Source organism: Erythrolamprus reginae, chromosome 1 (genome assembly GCF_031021105.1).
Source record: "Erythrolamprus reginae isolate rEryReg1 chromosome 1, rEryReg1.hap1, whole genome shotgun sequence".
Classification (NCBI taxonomy): Eukaryota; Metazoa; Chordata; class Lepidosauria; order Squamata; family Dipsadidae; genus Erythrolamprus; species Erythrolamprus reginae.
The window spans coordinates 43,528,918-43,546,513 of NC_091950.1; the positions used below are offsets into that span (position 1 = coordinate 43,528,918).

Consider the following 17,596-nt stretch of genomic DNA (forward strand, 5'->3'; position numbering starts at 1 on the left):
AGAATTAATTGTAATGTAATTATAACATTTGTGCATGGCATATATTTACAAGAAGAAATTCATATTATTTAGATAATATTACAGCATAAACTGCTGATTGGGTTGGATAATGTTTCTCAGCTTTTACTGACAAAAAACCCCAATATTTTAATTTCTTAACAACAATACTTCATGTTTTCAGCTTAATTGATTTACTGATGTGTTATACTTGATATAGTTTTATCATAATTGAAAAGGCTCCATTAATTTGAATAAACTGTTTCTGTTTTTATGGAAATACAGTCAATCCAACTATGAAACAAGAAAAATAATTTTAAACAAAATATTTAATAATAATAATGATAATAATAATGATGATAATGATAATAATAATAATAATAATAATAATAATAATAATAATAATAATAATTTATTAGACTTGTATGCCACCCCCTCTCCATTCTATTTTAATATTCTATTAAAATAGAATAGATGCTCAGGCTGAGCCAAGATATTTTTCAATTGCCTAAATCAGCATTCATAGTTACTTTAAAAAGATAACCTTTGCTAAACATTCATATATAAATACAGTTGTATGCAAAAGAAAAGAAGCTGCTGTGCAAAAGGGAGAAAAATCTGTTTAACAGCTAGGAAACAGCCATGATGGGAAACATCTGTGGCTGTTTCAGTCAGTTTTTTTAAAACTAGTTAATTAAAATATATAAGTAAATTAGAACTTGTATGTAGAAAGAACATGAAAACAAAAGTTAAGGAGAAATTGGCTAAACAAAATTTTTAGATTTAGATTCCCTATATTAAGAGATTTTGAGTAGTATGTTGAATATTATAAGTTACATTTTAGAGAGCTGCGATAGAAGGAAAAGTCACCAAAATCGGAGTAGATTTTGTCAGTTAAATGTGGAGTGGTGTCCCCTTTACACTGTAGTTGCTATAAGACACATTATACAGTATTTGCTAGGCTTCTGATCATTGAAAAGAATTATTAGTAAGAGCCAGATTGCCAGAGGAAGACAGAGAAATATTCATTCCACGAGTTTGCCAGATACTCAGAGAGCATTTGATTTAACTCTTTTTGAAAAAAGAAATGCAATTAATCATATTACTTTCTTAATATGTAACTTCTATAATAAAACTGATAACTGTGCCACAACTAAAATTATATTGACTTCAGTTTTTCTCATAAGAAAAGCAAGGTAAAGGCAAAAATTTAATTAAAATAAAAGAACAATAATATCCAATATAAGACTTCATGAAATATCATCTCCAAAAACTTTGAAAGTGGATTTTTACATTATTTTTATGATGCTATCCTGTGTTTCTAATTATTCTATTTTGTTCTCCCATTCTCAGATCAAATACAGAATTGATGCAGATGTCATGGTCAGAGAGATTTACAATCAAATACCGTAATTAAACTGGGATAAACTCAAAACACATCCAAATACAAACAGGACATTGATGGTGTCTGAAAGAATGATCTAGAAAATCTATTTTAAGGGTCTCTTACTTCCATAATAACATATTGGTTGTTTCTAAATGCGGTAAAAAATGTTTTGAAAAGACAAGTAAAGAAAAATTACATTTGTCACAGTAAGATTGAATAAAGATATTGAGATTTTGCAGATGGTTCACAGATAATGTGAACACCCTGTAAATCCAAAGCAGCATGATAGAATATTTGTTTAGTTCATATTTGTTAGCATTTCAACTAAGCCAAAGCATGTAAAATTGATGCATAATTCTTCCTGATATTTCGTTTTTCTTCTGTTTCCTATATGTGTAAAAAAAAAGTTTTATAAAGTCATCATGTTATTTATTTATTTTTATTTATATTCTGTTCCATGTCTCGAGCCCCAAGTAATTCACAGAAAAATGACAATATCTCATCAAACTTTCATCAGTAAAACAATTTGCAAAAAATATTGTAGAACTGTCTGGGGACCTTATGGTTGGAGAAGGGTACTGTGCAGAATACACAAGCATTGGATAGTGTAGTAATACCAATGTACAAAAAGATATTGACAAAATTGAACAGGTCCAAAGACAGGCTACAAGAATGGTAGAAGGTCTTAAGCATAAAACGTATCAGGAAAGACTTAATGAACTCAATCTGTATAGTCTGGAGGACAGAAGGAAAAGGGGGGACATGATCGAAACATTTGAATATGTTAAAGGGTTAAATAAGGTTCAGGAGGGAAGTGTTTTTAATAGGAAAGTGAGCACAAGAACAAGGGGGCACAATCTGAGGTTAGTTGGGGAAAATATCAGAAGCAACGTGAGAAAATATTATTTTACTGAAAGAGTAGTAGATCCTTGGAACAAACTTCCAGCAGACGTGGTAGATAAATCCACAGTAACTGAATTTAAACATGCCTGGGATAAACATATATCCATCCTAAGATAAAATACAGAAAATAGTATAAGGGCAGACTAGATGGACCATGAGGTCTTTTTCTGCCGTCAGACTTCTATGTTACTATGTTTCTATGTACAGTGCATCAATTTTGTGCTTCTGTGGATCCTTAAAACACGTTTTGATTATTATCTATTCAGAATGAGATTTTTGCCTTAACCTTAACATGTTAAAAACTGCAAAGTAGTGCAAAGAGATAGGAATTCAGGATTGATATTATTAGACAGTGTTATGTGATAAGAAATATCGACATTAATTTCAAAATATGTTCTTTAAAGAGAGATTTGTGTTAAAGGAAACTAAAATTGCAAAATAGATGGATGACCAAATTGCATCCCATCTGCCATGGATATTTGGGATCTCCGCAGATGCTTGTAGTATTGATCCCCAAAGCCCTTTGCCAATCATCAGAACTCATTTTTAAGAATAAAAAAAATACATTATTTCCTACTGTTTATATTTTCTCCCTCTGTTTTGGTTCATCAGAAAGATACCTTTTCTCAAAAAGCAGATAGCTGTGAATTTAGTGAAACATTTAAAAAGTAGACAAAAAGGAAAATGATCAACAGAAACAAAACTTGTGGGTAAAGCCCACCAATCCAATATTTCAATTCCATGAATATGTGCACATTACACTGTGTAGGACTATGTGCATGTAAATATACAGTATATAAGTCCAAGAAGTCATTAACCAATAAGCTAACACTGCTTGAATTCAAAACTACTAAGTAAATTGCTTGTAAAATAAATCAATTCCCTCATCTGCACATATCTACCAGTCTCTTACACACAGAGAAATAACTTTTCCATGAAGAAGCACCAAGTGCACAGACACACCATCCTACTTCTACAGAAATAGTAAAACAGAAGAGAAAAGATAGCCGAAGATGCCCCAGATGTGGGCAGAGAAACTGGACAATAATTTCACTACATTTCTTCTAGAAGAATAAAACACCCACAGTCCCTTCCCGAGGGAAAGATTTCGTCATCTATATTTGTCTGTTTGTGGTTTTCTTTTTTTAGCAGGCTGCTTCAACTCTTCTTCTCTGCACTAGTTAAATAGCCTTTTTGGAGTCCCTTTGGAACTTTTGGAGTTGTCAAAAGGCCTATGAATCCCTTCTTGACCTGTCTCTCCTCATTATCCTCTTCTGCAGAATTGGTACAGGTGTAAAATTGAATACCGTACGTGGACTATGTGGGGAGGAAAAGCTCACTATCTCTCATGAATACTTGCAGAAGAGCTGTTCTCATCCACTCTCCCTATGTCTCTGTTGACATGCCTGAAGGAAGGGGTGAATACTGGCTCCTCAAAGTAGTGGGTTAATAAAAAAGGTTTACACTTTCGGACCATTGATTGTGCCAAATTGTCACTATCACAAATACCGCAAATTTAAGGAGAATGAAGCTTTCATCTTGGATTTAAAAGCAAATTTAAAGCAAATCCTCCTCCTATTTGAAATATGAAAGTGAGTTCTATTATCTTTATGTGTGAACATATGCATACTTATTCTATTTGTCTTCTGTCATCAAAATCTTCATCGCTGTCATCAGTAGACATACTTTAGATTTGCACACTTCTCTTTACCAGTTTACCAGTTTAATGAAAGATTGAAGAAGCAATTGAGCTTCTGGATATTATACCACATATGCTGCAACGTCCTACCGGTCAATGACTACTTCAGCTTCAACCGCAACAACACAAGAGCACGCAACAGATTCAAACTTAATACGAACCACTCCAAACTTGACTGTAAAAAATATGATTTCAACAATCGAGTTATCGAAGCATGGAACTCATTGCCGGACTCAATTGTGTCAACCCCTAACCCCCAACATTTCTCCCTTAGACTCTCCACGATTGACCTCTCCAGGTTCCTAAGAGGCCAGTAAGGGGCATACATAAGTGCACTGGTGTGCCTTTCGTCCCCTGTCCAATTTTCTTTCCTTTCTCTCACTTATCATATATATTTTCTTTCTTTCATATATCCTCTCCTCTAAGTTCACTTTACCCTTATATATATTACTGCATGTCTATTTTTTTCCTATGTATTTGTGTATTGGACAAATGAATAAATAAAATAAAAAATAAACATAATGCTGCAGTCATAGTCCAATTTAGTTATTAGTGTTCAACCCACAACAGCCCCACTCCATTGACACCTATAGGCTCTATGAAGTACAAAATGTCCAGCAGATACATCTTTGTGTCTATTTTGTGCCTATCTTTAAACACCTAACCACACAGGCCCTGGTCACATGGAAATCAGAAGGAAATTATATCTGCTTTGGATATTATTGACGTCTGAAAATAAGATGTCATTGAAGTGCTATCACCAGGAGAAGCAATGTTAATGTGAAGCACTCAAATATTCTCTAAATTTTTAATATCTGAATATGACTCCTGCAGTATATGAGTAAGGAACTTCCTGAGAACCTTAGAAATATGTATTGGGTAGAATACTATAATCTGATTTAAGTTAGTTTATCTTAGAAATGTGTAATACAGGCAGTTCTTGTTATTTGTGATACAGGTAAACCTGGATTTATGACCACAATTGAGCCCCAAAATTCTGTTCCTAAGCAATTTTTTTACTTTTCTTTCCACAGTTATTAAATGATTCACTGGAGTTGTTAAGTTAGTAACACAGTTATAACGTGAATCTGACTTTCCCATTAGTTTTGCTTGTCAGAAGGTCGCAAAAGATTTTCACATAATGTCAAGACACTGCAATCATCATAAATAAATGCCAGTTGCTACACATCCAAATTTTGATCACATGGTCAGGGAGATGCTGCAATTATTGTAAGTATGAAAAATGGTCATGTCACTTTTTCCAGGGACATCACAATTTTCAACGGTCACTAAAAGAATGGTTGTAAGTCAAGGACTACCTATTGTGAAAATGCTGCAAATACAAATACCAAATTAGTGAAAGTTGGAAGTATTCCAATGATCTGTAACCCCACATGTCCATAAATGTTCTGTCGGGCTCTATGGTAGAATCCTCCCAAAAATTCACAGGTACAAATTTCAGACACACACACGTTTGAAAATTCAAAACAATGTTCTTTATAATGAAAATTCACTTAGCCTAAGCCCTCTTTTGGTATAGCAAAGAGCACTCGTCTCCAAACAAACTGGTAATTTATACAAGTCCCTTATCAGTCCTGTGATACTTAGCTTGCAGTTGCGAGGCAATTCAAAGTCCTTCTTTCACAAAGTGAAACACACTTTGCTCTGGTTTAGTTTCAAAGCAGGGAAAAATCAGCACACAAAAAGTCAAAGTCAGTAAAGCAGTCATGAAACACAACAAACGATCAGATAATCCTCCACAATGGCCAAACCCACAGCAGCCTCACTAATTACCACAGCCCCACCCAACCACAGGTGGCCTCATTTTCTTTGATAATAATCTCTCAGTTGTTGTTGCCTATGCATCGCTCTCCGCATGCGTGGCTGTATCATTAACTCTTGTTCTGAATCCAAGGAGGAGCTAGATAATTGATCTCCTTCTGAGCTGTCTGCCCCACTCTCCTCCTCCCTGTCACTCATGTGTTCTTGGTCAGAGGAGCCTTCATCAGCAGATTCCACCAGGGGCAAACCAGGCCTACAGCATGTGGATGTCTCCCTCACATCCACAGTCCTTGGGGCAGGAGCTGGGCCAGAGCTAACCACAACAATAAATATGCACAACTGTACCACAAGCACTGATTTTGAGGCTGCAAAAACATTTTTGGGAATAAACAAATTTACAAATACAGAATGGCAATAGCACTTAGACTTAAATATCATTTCACACTGCTTTACAGCCTTTCCTAAGCAGTTTACACAGTCAGTTTAATACCTCAGACAATCTGGGTCTTCATTTTACCAGCCTTGGAAGGATGGAAGGCTAAGTCAACCTTTCATTCAGAATCGAACTCCTGGAGTGAGCAGTGAGTTAGCCTGCATTCCAAACCACTGCACCACCACACTTCTAGAACCAGTGAATATCACTTATGTTGATATAAGTGAACAGTTTCCAAACTCTTGGGAAAAAATAACATAAATTAACATATCGTAAATTGACATAAATTAAGAATATAAATCATAACTTCAATATGGATCAAGTCTTTGACATATTCTGGCATTATAGACTCAGTTGTAATTCAGTTTACTAGTGCCACTTGCACAGCTGTATCATTTGATCTGATTGACACATCTCTACCTACATTTTAAAAACTGAGAAGGAGCACCGCATGCTAATCTTGTCTCAATCCAACAACCACAGGATGTGTTAGACCTACAATGCCTCATAAGTCTCAGCCAGCTAAGGAATCTGGGAATTTGAGGTCAAACAAGTCACCCAAGCCAAAAAACCCGAGACAATATATTTTTTACCATGTATATTTACACATTCATTCATGTTTATTTAATTTAGTAACATCTCTAAAAGAATTCCTAAGCTCCTCAATCTTATACTGAAGGAAACAAAATAATTGGGCAAGCGGAAGTAATTAGTAAACCCAAATTGTCATTGCTTCTTTTGTTGGTCTCTTAAGGAGAAGTTGGAACACAAATTAGCCACCAGACTTGAAATTTTGGGCCTAGACAATTTAGAACTACGCCACCTTTGATCTAACCAAACTGCTCACAAAATGACCTGCTACAATGTCCTACCTGTCACTGACTACTTCAGCTTCAACTGCAACAATACACAATACACAAACCTAACATAAACTGCTCCAAACTTGATTGCAAAAGTTCAGCAACAGTGGTCAATGCCTGGAATATATTACTTGACTCTGGTTTCTTTCCCAAACTCCCAAAACATTAACCTTAGACTATCTACCATTGACTTCACCCAATTCTTAAAGAGGTCTGTAAGGGGTGTGCATAAGCGCATTGGCATGCCTACTATCCCTCTCCTAATGTCTCAATATTGTCATAAAATATCATGTACTTATAACCATGCTTGTATATTTTATATATTCACAATCATGTTTATACTTTGTCCGTAATCATATACATGCTTGACTAAATAAAACAAACAAACGAACAAATGCTGGAAGGAAGTAATCAACCAGGAAGTTCCCAAAATAGTCTTTATCCCATGGGGATAAGATCTCTTCTAAACTTCAGCACTTGGGGAAATATGCAAGCAACCAAAGAGAAAGGATAACATTCATCCTTTCTTTTTCTGACCTGTCTTTGAGCATACATACCTGTACTTGAGAAGGTACACTTGCTCGCTTGGCAGTGCAGAAAATGTTGGTCATAGGAGGACCTTGTTTCTCAGAATTATCTCTCTGGGTAAAAGCAGTGTATATCAGATTAAGGACAATTAAGGATATCCTCCTTTTCGACACCTCCAGGAAGAGAGGGTTAACAGGAGGAAATGGCATTAGCATTTGCATCAGCACCTTCAGAAGCAGATGCTGTCTCCACGTTGAGGATGTCCTTCAATTGATACCAAGGACTAGGCCAAGTGCCAGATGCCTCTATCTAGGTCTATTCACCTGCACTCTCCCTCTGCAGTGCTGAAGTACAGAGTTTTCTCTTGATGAAGTACATGTTTTCTCTTGGGGCAACAAAGCAGGGATTAGCATACCCGGGCACAAAATAAGGAACAAAATTATAGTCTGTTCATTCATTGCCTCTCATTGGGTGACTTGAAGGAACAAGAAAAGGAGCAATCAAACAGTGGTTTGTACAGGCTGTGCTTCTACTTGCTCATTAACTGTTTATTCTCTCAATGAATAGTAGGGTTGACTGGGTGATTTGGGACCAATAAGGCCAATCCACTCTGTTGTAGCAGATGGCATCTAAAGCATCTGTGGTAGGGATGGCTTCCACTTACCTTCGCCACCAGTTTGCATCGTGATGTTGTGCGCGCACAAGCTTGCTCCACTCGCGTGCGTGCACTCATCCTATCGTACATTTTCACTTCTGCGCATACTTCTCAGATATTAACACCCTTGAAAATGACCAAAGATACTTCACCAGAAGAGCCCTTCACTCCTCCACTCGAAATAGAATACCCTACGAGACTAGACTTTCAATCCTGGGTCTAGAAAGTTTAGAACTAAGACGCCTTAAACAAGATCTAAGTATTGCCCACAAGATCATATGCTGCAACGTCCTGCCTGTCCGCGACTACTTCAGCTTCAACCACAACAACACAAGAGCACACAACAGATTTAAACTTAATATTAACCACTCCAAACTTGACTGTAAAAAATATGACTTCAGTAACCGAGTTGTCGAAGCGTGGAACTCATTACCGGACTCCATAGTGTCATCCCCAAACCCCCAACACTTTACCCTTAGATTATCTACGGTTGACCTATCCAGATTCCTAAGAGGTCAGTAAGGGGTGAGTCCAAGTGCACAAGAGTGCCTTTCGTCCCCTGTCCTATTGCTCTCCTATATCTCCTATTCCTTTCTTCTATTCCTATATCTCTTCTTCTATTCTTTCATTGATATGTTCTATTACTTTATCTTCTTTTCTATTATTTCTTAGATATATTTTACTATGAGTATCTCCTCTATAACCTTCATCATGTATTTTACTATGTGTATATAGATATATACCCACTAAAACGCTCATTGTGTATTGGACAAAATAAATAAATAAATAAAATAAATACTCACTAGCCTGATAGACCCTGAAACACAGCTGAGGAGCTGGTCAACTGTGCTTCGGGCAAAGAAATGAAGCTCAGGATTAACCCGGGGGGGGGGGGGGGGTGTTTCCAAGTAGAAGAAGAGGAAAAACCATCCGAAGACAGAAATATTTGCCAAAAATTCTTTAAAAAGAGATGGCGACGCCCATAGACCAGCACCAACAGAACCAGATCTGTGATGCCACTGTCACATAACCAATGGGTCGCTAACATTTTGGACGATCTGGTCTGAACCGGGAGGAACCCACTCTTTATCTGTGAGCTCCTCTTCAGCTTTCACTACCTGTGGCACAACATGCCTCATTTTTGTATAACACTGCATGCTCTTAACTCCAGCCCACAGTTGTTTTTTCAGGGCAGGGGGAGGGAGAAAAAATATAACAATCAAAATATTAACAAATAATAATAATGTCCTTTTTCTTTTCTTTCTTTCTTGGATTTATTTATCATCTCAGTCCAATCTGAACTCTAGGCAGGATACCTAATCCAGTAATCAGAACACGACAATAAAATTAATGTTAACAATACAACACAGAGAAGTCCCCTGGATTGCACACGTCTGTCAAAAAAAGAAGAAAGTTCAAAAAGCAGAATAATAAAACAAAATAATTTATTTGCTTCTTTATCTGCCCACCCTTGACCATTGGTTGATGATGCCAATAGGAGCTGAGATCTGTCCAGCTCCTATTGGCCAATTTAAGCTGTTGTGGGCACATCCCTCCCCTTTCACTGTCCTTTTTGGCACTTTGGTGTGGTTTGGAGGAGAAACTAGATGCCTGGTTTCCAAAGAAGATTTTATCCACATAATGCTGACCTGTGCTTTCCAAATAGATATCAGTGTTATGCAAGGTCCTTATCTTAAAAAAAACCCTACATTTCTGTTCAGCACTGACCCGACTGATCATAAGTGCAGAACACCTCTCATAGCTGTGAGCTTTAGCAATTTGGCAGACAGTTAAATGCACTGCTCCAATCCACCTATACTCTCATAGTTCTGCCCCACCGTATATTAAGGAGTGCAACTGATGGTTGTTTTTCCCGCTTGCAGATAAGGCTCGGTTAGAAGGGAAATATAGCCAGGCAAACCACTCCTCCTTTCCCTTAATGTGTTCCATACAGTTCCGTGTGCTGACTTCATTACAAAGTAGTATAGGCTTAACCATTAGGGCATCACAATTATTCCAAGCATCAAGGATGTATAGATCGCACTTAATCAGTTTCCTGGTTTTTATCCTGTGAAGTGTCTTCTCCACAGCTCAGTTACAATACAACAATTACAACTCTTATGTGGTGTAGAGCAGAAAATTAAACTGGCACAGATTTTTGCCATCTCCATTGCCAATCCTGAAAGGATCTATTCTGGTTTGGAGCTGGACGTTGGTGTCTTCAATCCTCCTGCAGAGGAGACTGCTGTCCTCTCTCCACAGGCTTTCTTGTCAACATCCCCAGCTGACAGGAAAACCGTCTTCCAATCCTAGCACTGCTGTGATTTGAGGAGGTTTTTGATAAATGACTAGATTTTCAGGGTCAGTCTTTTGTTAGAATTGGCCCCCTGTCTAGAGATCAACCACTGAAGCTGGAAAATGTGGCAGGGGAAGGAGGAGAGGGGGCTTTTTATGTGCCAAGCTACCTCTGGCCCAAAGACCCAGGTCAAGTCAAATTTGCAGCTGATGAATGATGGCAGCAGAACTGCAGGGGTGGATTGCCCAAACTGGTAGCAATTAGCTGGTGATGTCACTGAACTAGAATAGAGTGTGTATGACTGTGTAGTAGATAAGTTTTTATAATGTATTTTTAAATTAGGGGTTTTTTTTCAATTTTTTAACATTAGATTTGTATCTGTATTGTATTGCTGTTGTGTTGTGAGCCGCCCCGAGTCTTCGGAGAGGGGCAACATACAAATAAATAAATAAATAAATAAATAAATAAATAATAATAATAACAACAACAACAACAACAACATAGTTGGAAAGAACCTTGGAGGTCTTCTAGTCCAACCCCATGCTTAGGCAGGAAACCCAACACCACTTCAGACAAATGATTATCCACTCTCTTCTTAAAAATGTCCAGCGTTGGAGCATTTACAACTTCTGGAGTCAAGTTGTTCCACTGATTAATTGTTGTGACGGTCAAGAAATTTCTCCTTAGTTCTAAGTGTTGTGTTCGTTTAAAATAAATGAATGAAATTCGTTGATTGTTTAAGACGCGGCTATTGGAAAAATAGCCGCGAAAGTTTAAAAGTTGACAGTTAGCAAAAGCCCTTGTTGGGAAGTTACTCAGTTGGTGAACGTTCTCTCTGTCTTGGTGTTCCAATAAATGAGTTGAATCAACCGGACTCTCGAGTGGTGATTTAAAACTAAGTTGCTCCTCTCCCTGATTAGTTTCCATCCATTGCTTCTTATCCTGCCTTTGGATGCTTTGGAGAATAGGTTGACTCATCTTCTTTGTGTCAGCCCCTCAAATTTTGGATGATTCATGTCACCCCTCGTCCTTCTTTTTATTAAATCAGCCATACCCAATTCCTTAACCATTCTACCTAAGTTTTAGCCTCCAGTCCCCTAATGAACTGGATCACCCAGTGCTGGTCCCTGGGCACTGCCACCATTATTTTTTTTTTTAAAAGAAACCAAATATTTTACTGTTTTGAAATTTTTTCCTGTTCTGCTGCTTGTAAATGGTCCCTCTCACCCGACCTCAGGTTTATACTGACCTTTATACTTCGTCTGAAGCACAGCTGATCAACTCTTCAGCTGTGTTTCGGTCTGATTTCAACTAATGAGCAGGCATGGAAGCCAAATTGGAATGTGTGTGCACAAAACGTTGCAATGCAAACCAGTGACAAATGTAAGTGGAACCCACCCCTGTCGAACTGCACAGTGGATTTGAGTATATGATCTCTCTTTCTTTCCCTCCCCCCCTTCCTGGTATTTCGTGGCATAACCCTTCACCGGCTGCTCTGGAACATGGATTTAACACTCCACAGACTTTGACAGAACTGGGTAATTTTGCTACCTAAGGCAGAATAGACCATGAATGGTAGTGCCCAGAGACCAGAGCTAAATGTAGCTAATAGGTGCTGTCCATACCGCATCTCAGACCTTAACACGCTCGAAAATGTCCAAAGATACTTCACCAGAAGAGCACTCCACTCCTTCACCCGAAACAGAATACCCTACGTAACTAGACTTACAATCCTGGGTCTAGAAAGCTTGAAACTATGATGCCTTAAACATGATCTAAGTATTACCCACAAGATCATATGTTGCAACATCCTCCCTGTCAATGACTACTTCAGCTTCAACCACGACAACACAAGAGCAAACAACAGATTCAAACTTAATATTAACCATTCCAAACTTGACTGCAAAAAATACGACTTTAGTAATTGAGTTGTTGAAGCATGAAACTCATTACCTGACTCTGTAGTGTCATCCCCTAACCCCCAACCTTTTACCCTTAATCTATCCATGGTTGACTTCTCCAGATTCCTAAGAGGTCAGTAAGGGGCGTGCATAAGTGCACTAGCGTGCCTTCTGTCCCCTGTCCTACTGTTCTCTCATATATTTCTTTATATATCCTTCTTCTATTCCTATATCTTTTCTTCTATTATTTCATTGATATATTTTATTCCTATATCTTTTCTTCTATTCTTTCATTGATATAACTTACTATAAGTATATCCTCTGTAATCTTCATTATGTTTTGGACTAAATCGATTGATTAGATAGATAGATAGATAGATAGATAGATAGATAGATAGATAGATAGATAGATAGATAGATAGATAGATAGATAGATAGATATCACCTGAAGCACCACTAACAAAACGACTGATGAGCATAGCCTCCTCAGACTATACTTACAGCAAAACTGCCACAGCATGTCAAATGCTTTAGGGGGAAATCACTAATGCAGAGTAATTAAGACTGACAATCAAGTAGGGAAACCCCTTAATTCCCTACACCAAGGATAGGTCGCCTTTTAGTGGCTTGTCTGGCACATCGAACAGTTTTTAAGAAATTAAGTACTGGATGAAGCAATGGAATTATACATAAATAGCATTGTACACATGTAGTCCATAGCTCACATGTAGGATGGGGTTAGAGTTTTTTGCTGATTTTTTTTGGGGTGGTGGTATTTATATTTCACTTTATATTAGAAAATTATTTCAGTCTTATAGAATTTGTCATCGTTTTTGTACCTTTTCAATTTTGAAAACATGGGAAACGCATATCCAAACAGTTAATTAAAATTGCTCTGTTTCACTGAAATAATGTAACCTTCGGTGTCTAATGTTCTCAATTAAGCGTTGGCTACATCTTCTGGAAACTAGAAATATATAGTCATAACAAAACTGGGGAACATCAGGTTAGGAAAGACTAAGGCAAAATATAATTTAGGAATTGGGAAAATGAAAGCAAATATCCCAATAAATATGGGACATGCATTTGCTCTCCTACTCGAATTACTGCTACACACCGCTACACACCCAATGTCCTTCATTGTCTAGATGTATTTGTTGTAAACAGACTTAGCCATTTTGAAGTACAAGGAAGTACAAAAATGTTTGTTATACAAAGAAGCTGGCATAATTTGCCATTTTAGCTTACATACTGAAACCTACTACAAATATGTATCTCTTTGTAATGCTATCCTGCATTGTCCAGTTCATGTTTATCCAAAATCAAGAAAGCTACATGGCAATTGAGATTGTCATACAGATGACAATTGTGTTTTGCAAAACAAAATTTGAACTTGCATTTCTGCGTATTCTAAGAAAACCAATTTTTCTGGCTTATCCAAACCATTTTTGGGGCATAGCTGAATTGCTACCCAGCTTTTTGCCACTTATCATTTCTAGTGTTATAATTTGTCTCTCAAAATATGTGAACAAGCACCAAGTCAGCATTACAGGGGGGTTTTCCCCTAAAAGGCTTAAGCCTGTAATTACTTTTAATTTGGCACATGATTTATGAATATGAAACTATGGATGTACCTTATGAAGTTAAATGTATACAATCAGCCAACAAAACTCTGAAGTTTAATGCTTACTATATAATTTCTGCTTTGAATAGGACTTCGTATGTAATCTTCCGTGTTTCTTCTTCTTTGCCCCACTGGGCAGAAGTGAATCAAGCAACGGTCTGAATGTCTGTCATTACTGAGAAGCAAATAAGTAAATACTGTGCATATTTTCCACAGGACAGGGTGAGAGGTGGGGGGGGGGGTGGAATGTGGCTTGGGAAAGACTTGAAGAGGATCCAGAATGAAATCTATGAAGCTCTCGGGCAGTGTTCCCAAGATAGATCATATGAAGCTATCTTAAGTTGAGCTATTGCTCACTCTAGCCAAAAGTTCTCTGTTCTGATTGGTAGTGGCCCTCGTGGATCTTGAAGGAGATTCAATTAAAGGAATTGAAATTGGGACTCCTTATACAATGGGGATCTAACGAATTAAACTCACACTTATGAAATGAGGCCAAGTGTCTTTCAGCATGCAGAAAGTTGGATTAAAAACCACAGGTTCAAGAGGCCCTTCTAACCAGCATAAACGCACATCGTTCAGGCTTTGGGATGGGGATCTGTTAGGAGTGTCACTTGTCTTGACAATACAGTAAAGTGAATTACAAAGCTAAGAAATAACCAAATATCCTGTTTTAGGTATGTTATATTTTACTCCAGAAATTCATGCTCGAGATTTAAATGAGCTGTCTCAAGATAAAACCAGAAATGTCATTCTTCTTAGCCCAAAAAAACTTTTCCATTGTACTGCTCAAAAAACTATAGTAACTCTATACATTTGGACATTAGACATGAGAGTTTCTTGCACAGAATACATATTTATCAGGAATACTTTACTCCAATCTATTCAGAATGGTATTTTTTGATTTCAGTTGTTGTTGTTTTTCCTGGTGGAATGATAAATATACCTATTTGTCCTATTAATATATAGGTGAAACAAACATTGCAATTCTATAAATGCCTCCTTTTTCAAAGTACTGCCACCCAAATGAACCTGGGATTACAGCTAAAAGTAACAATGACTGGAATGCCCAAGAGATAACAACCCATTTCTGTATACACTGAAGATCTCTTCTTACATAAACATCCCACTTCAGAAAATTAGAAATTCATTTTTTAAAATGGTTAGATACAAAAAAAAGCCCTTATATTGCCAACAAAGAAAAAAGATAAACCATGTTTATAGGTTAGGGGGGGAACCTAAGTTTATTACAGTGGCTCTTGCTCAAACCTAGGAAGAAAACAATGCAACCCACTTCCAAAAATTCTGCCGAGAAATCTGCATGTGACAGAAAGCAAATTAGAAAATAAGGTAGCATATCCAAAACTAATGAGGAATGCTGTAATTGCAAATCAATTATTTAATTATAAATGTTATTTTGTTAAACTCTTCTGTAATATTTCAGAAAGAATGGAATATAAACCCAAAGAAAGAAAATAATCCGCTAAGAGCTGTAGGGCAATAGATTTTATCTGACATTTCAACTGACAGCTCAGTGCATCTATTTACAACATCACTCAAACCCCATATTTATTGCAATAACTACGAGGTCTTATCCAAAGAAACTTTACTGACAAACAGAAAACTTATTGGCACAATTAAGCTTATTTGCTAGGGACTATAATTTCTCTGTAATTTTGATTGAAGTACTGACCACAAAATTTTGAGCACTTGTGCTGCTACTGCCAGATTTTCTTCTCAAGGTTTACAGTTGGAGAAAGAGGAAAACTTAACACACAAACAGCTCATATCATAAACTTCTACAGACTGGGTGGCCTTTAAATAAATACATTTGTTTATGCCATTCTCAAGCTGAGGGGAAAAAAAACATCTCAAGCTTGGCAAACTGTCTTTTTTCCAGAATGATTCTCAAACGTATAATGTTCCCCTCTTTTGCCCACTGATTTTATCATTATGTATTGTATTAATGTATTATTTACACATATGTCATAGACATGCACACACAGATGAAAGATATAAATATCACTACATACCTGAGTGCCTTGGAATGAACTGTGCTTGACTTTGTAATCATTCATGAACATTAAGTAAATGTTGAGCAAGGTTTCACTTCCAGCATTTTTGTTGTGGCTGTGTTGTTCTCTTCCCTTAATTTCACCAATGCAACAGCTGCATTCAGGAGCAACTCCCTCAATATACCACAGGGTAACCAAGAACCCAAATGCTCATCTTTATGAGGCTATATCTTGCCAGCTTTGGAGCACAAGATCACACATGTATGCTCAGTGTTTTCTTTCCCTGGGAAAAGCGAGAGCGCTCAGTTTAAGTTCCTCCTCCTTCCTGACATAACAAATTTCAGAAGCTTGTTAGTCACTGCCTGTTCCAGCGCTCACACTAGTAAGCATTTGTTCCAAACTCGTCAGAGGATTATCTATTAACTGGCAACAAAGACCTAATTACCGTAGGATGCATTTGAATCACACTTTCCTACCGTCTCCGTTTGCAGTAGGTAGATACCTGCTCTTCTTAATCTAAATAAAACCCTCTCTGTCCCTTGATTAGCAGTGGAGAGAGAGAAACTGAAAGGGAGCTTAGATTTTAGATATTACTGCGTGAACGCAGACTGTAGTGGAATTCTTCTAATTTAAGCTCCCCTGGGAGTGTATATCTTGGAAAAGGAATTGAGATTATCTCAATTGAGATGCATCTGACAATGCCAGAAGGGCAAAACATGGAGCATATGATTTTTGGTGCTTTCATCTCCAAAAACTGACCATTGATTGTTGGAAAGAGTGCTAGATTTGCACCTATTGTATGCCATTAAAAAAAAAAGCTATTCCCCTCTCCAGTAAACTGGAATTGTTTTAAGAAAAATATTTTTTTCCCTTTCATCTTGTAAGTAAGATCAGTCCTTTTATATCATCAGTTTCACAGAGGTTCTTCTGGACAAATGTATTAAAGCAAATCTATTGTGAATTGGCAAGGTTTGTGATATTACTATGGCGTTTCTTATTCTGGTAGTTCATATGGGAGAGGGAAGAGTTTGTCAGAGTCATTTTATTACATCATAGTGTGGTAAAAAAAAATATATTGGTTGCTTTTATATTCTACCTCTTTGTAATAAATAGCATATAGAGACATGCTGTAAAAAGGGAAAAAAATGCCTTACTACAGATGTGTAAATGCTTTAATACAATATATTACTCTACATCGTTAATATATAGAGTAAGTAGAGAAAAAGTAGAGTAATGTGTAATTAAGGGATGGAGCACTAATACAGTAATATTTAGGTAAGGATTAAGCAGTCATAAATACACCAGAAGTATTTACCTGGACTCAATGATATGGCAGTGCTTGTTATATGACACTTATGTCCACTGTGCTTCCATGATATAAATTAAATTGCAATGGCTAAGATCCTTAAAATGGCTAAGATCCATTTTAAGATCCTATAATGCCACAAATCCAAAGCAGAAAACAAAATGAAAAGGATAAGGATAAAGTATAAAAAAACTTCCCCAAAGAAGTAAATGT

At 37.0% G+C, this 17,596-nt stretch overlaps 1 protein-coding gene across 1 annotated transcript in view; it reads right to left on the minus strand.

The window, feature by feature from the left end:
* ESR2 (estrogen receptor 2) overlaps positions 1 to 16,404 on the minus strand; it is a 98,427-nt gene extending 82,023 nt beyond the window's left edge. The window contains exon 1 of the mRNA XM_070751034.1: positions 16,096 to 16,404. The gene's annotated coding sequence lies outside the window, so the exon portion shown is untranslated. The remainder of the gene's footprint in view (positions 1 to 16,095) is intronic.
* Between the last annotated feature and the right edge of the window lie 1,192 nt (positions 16,405 to 17,596).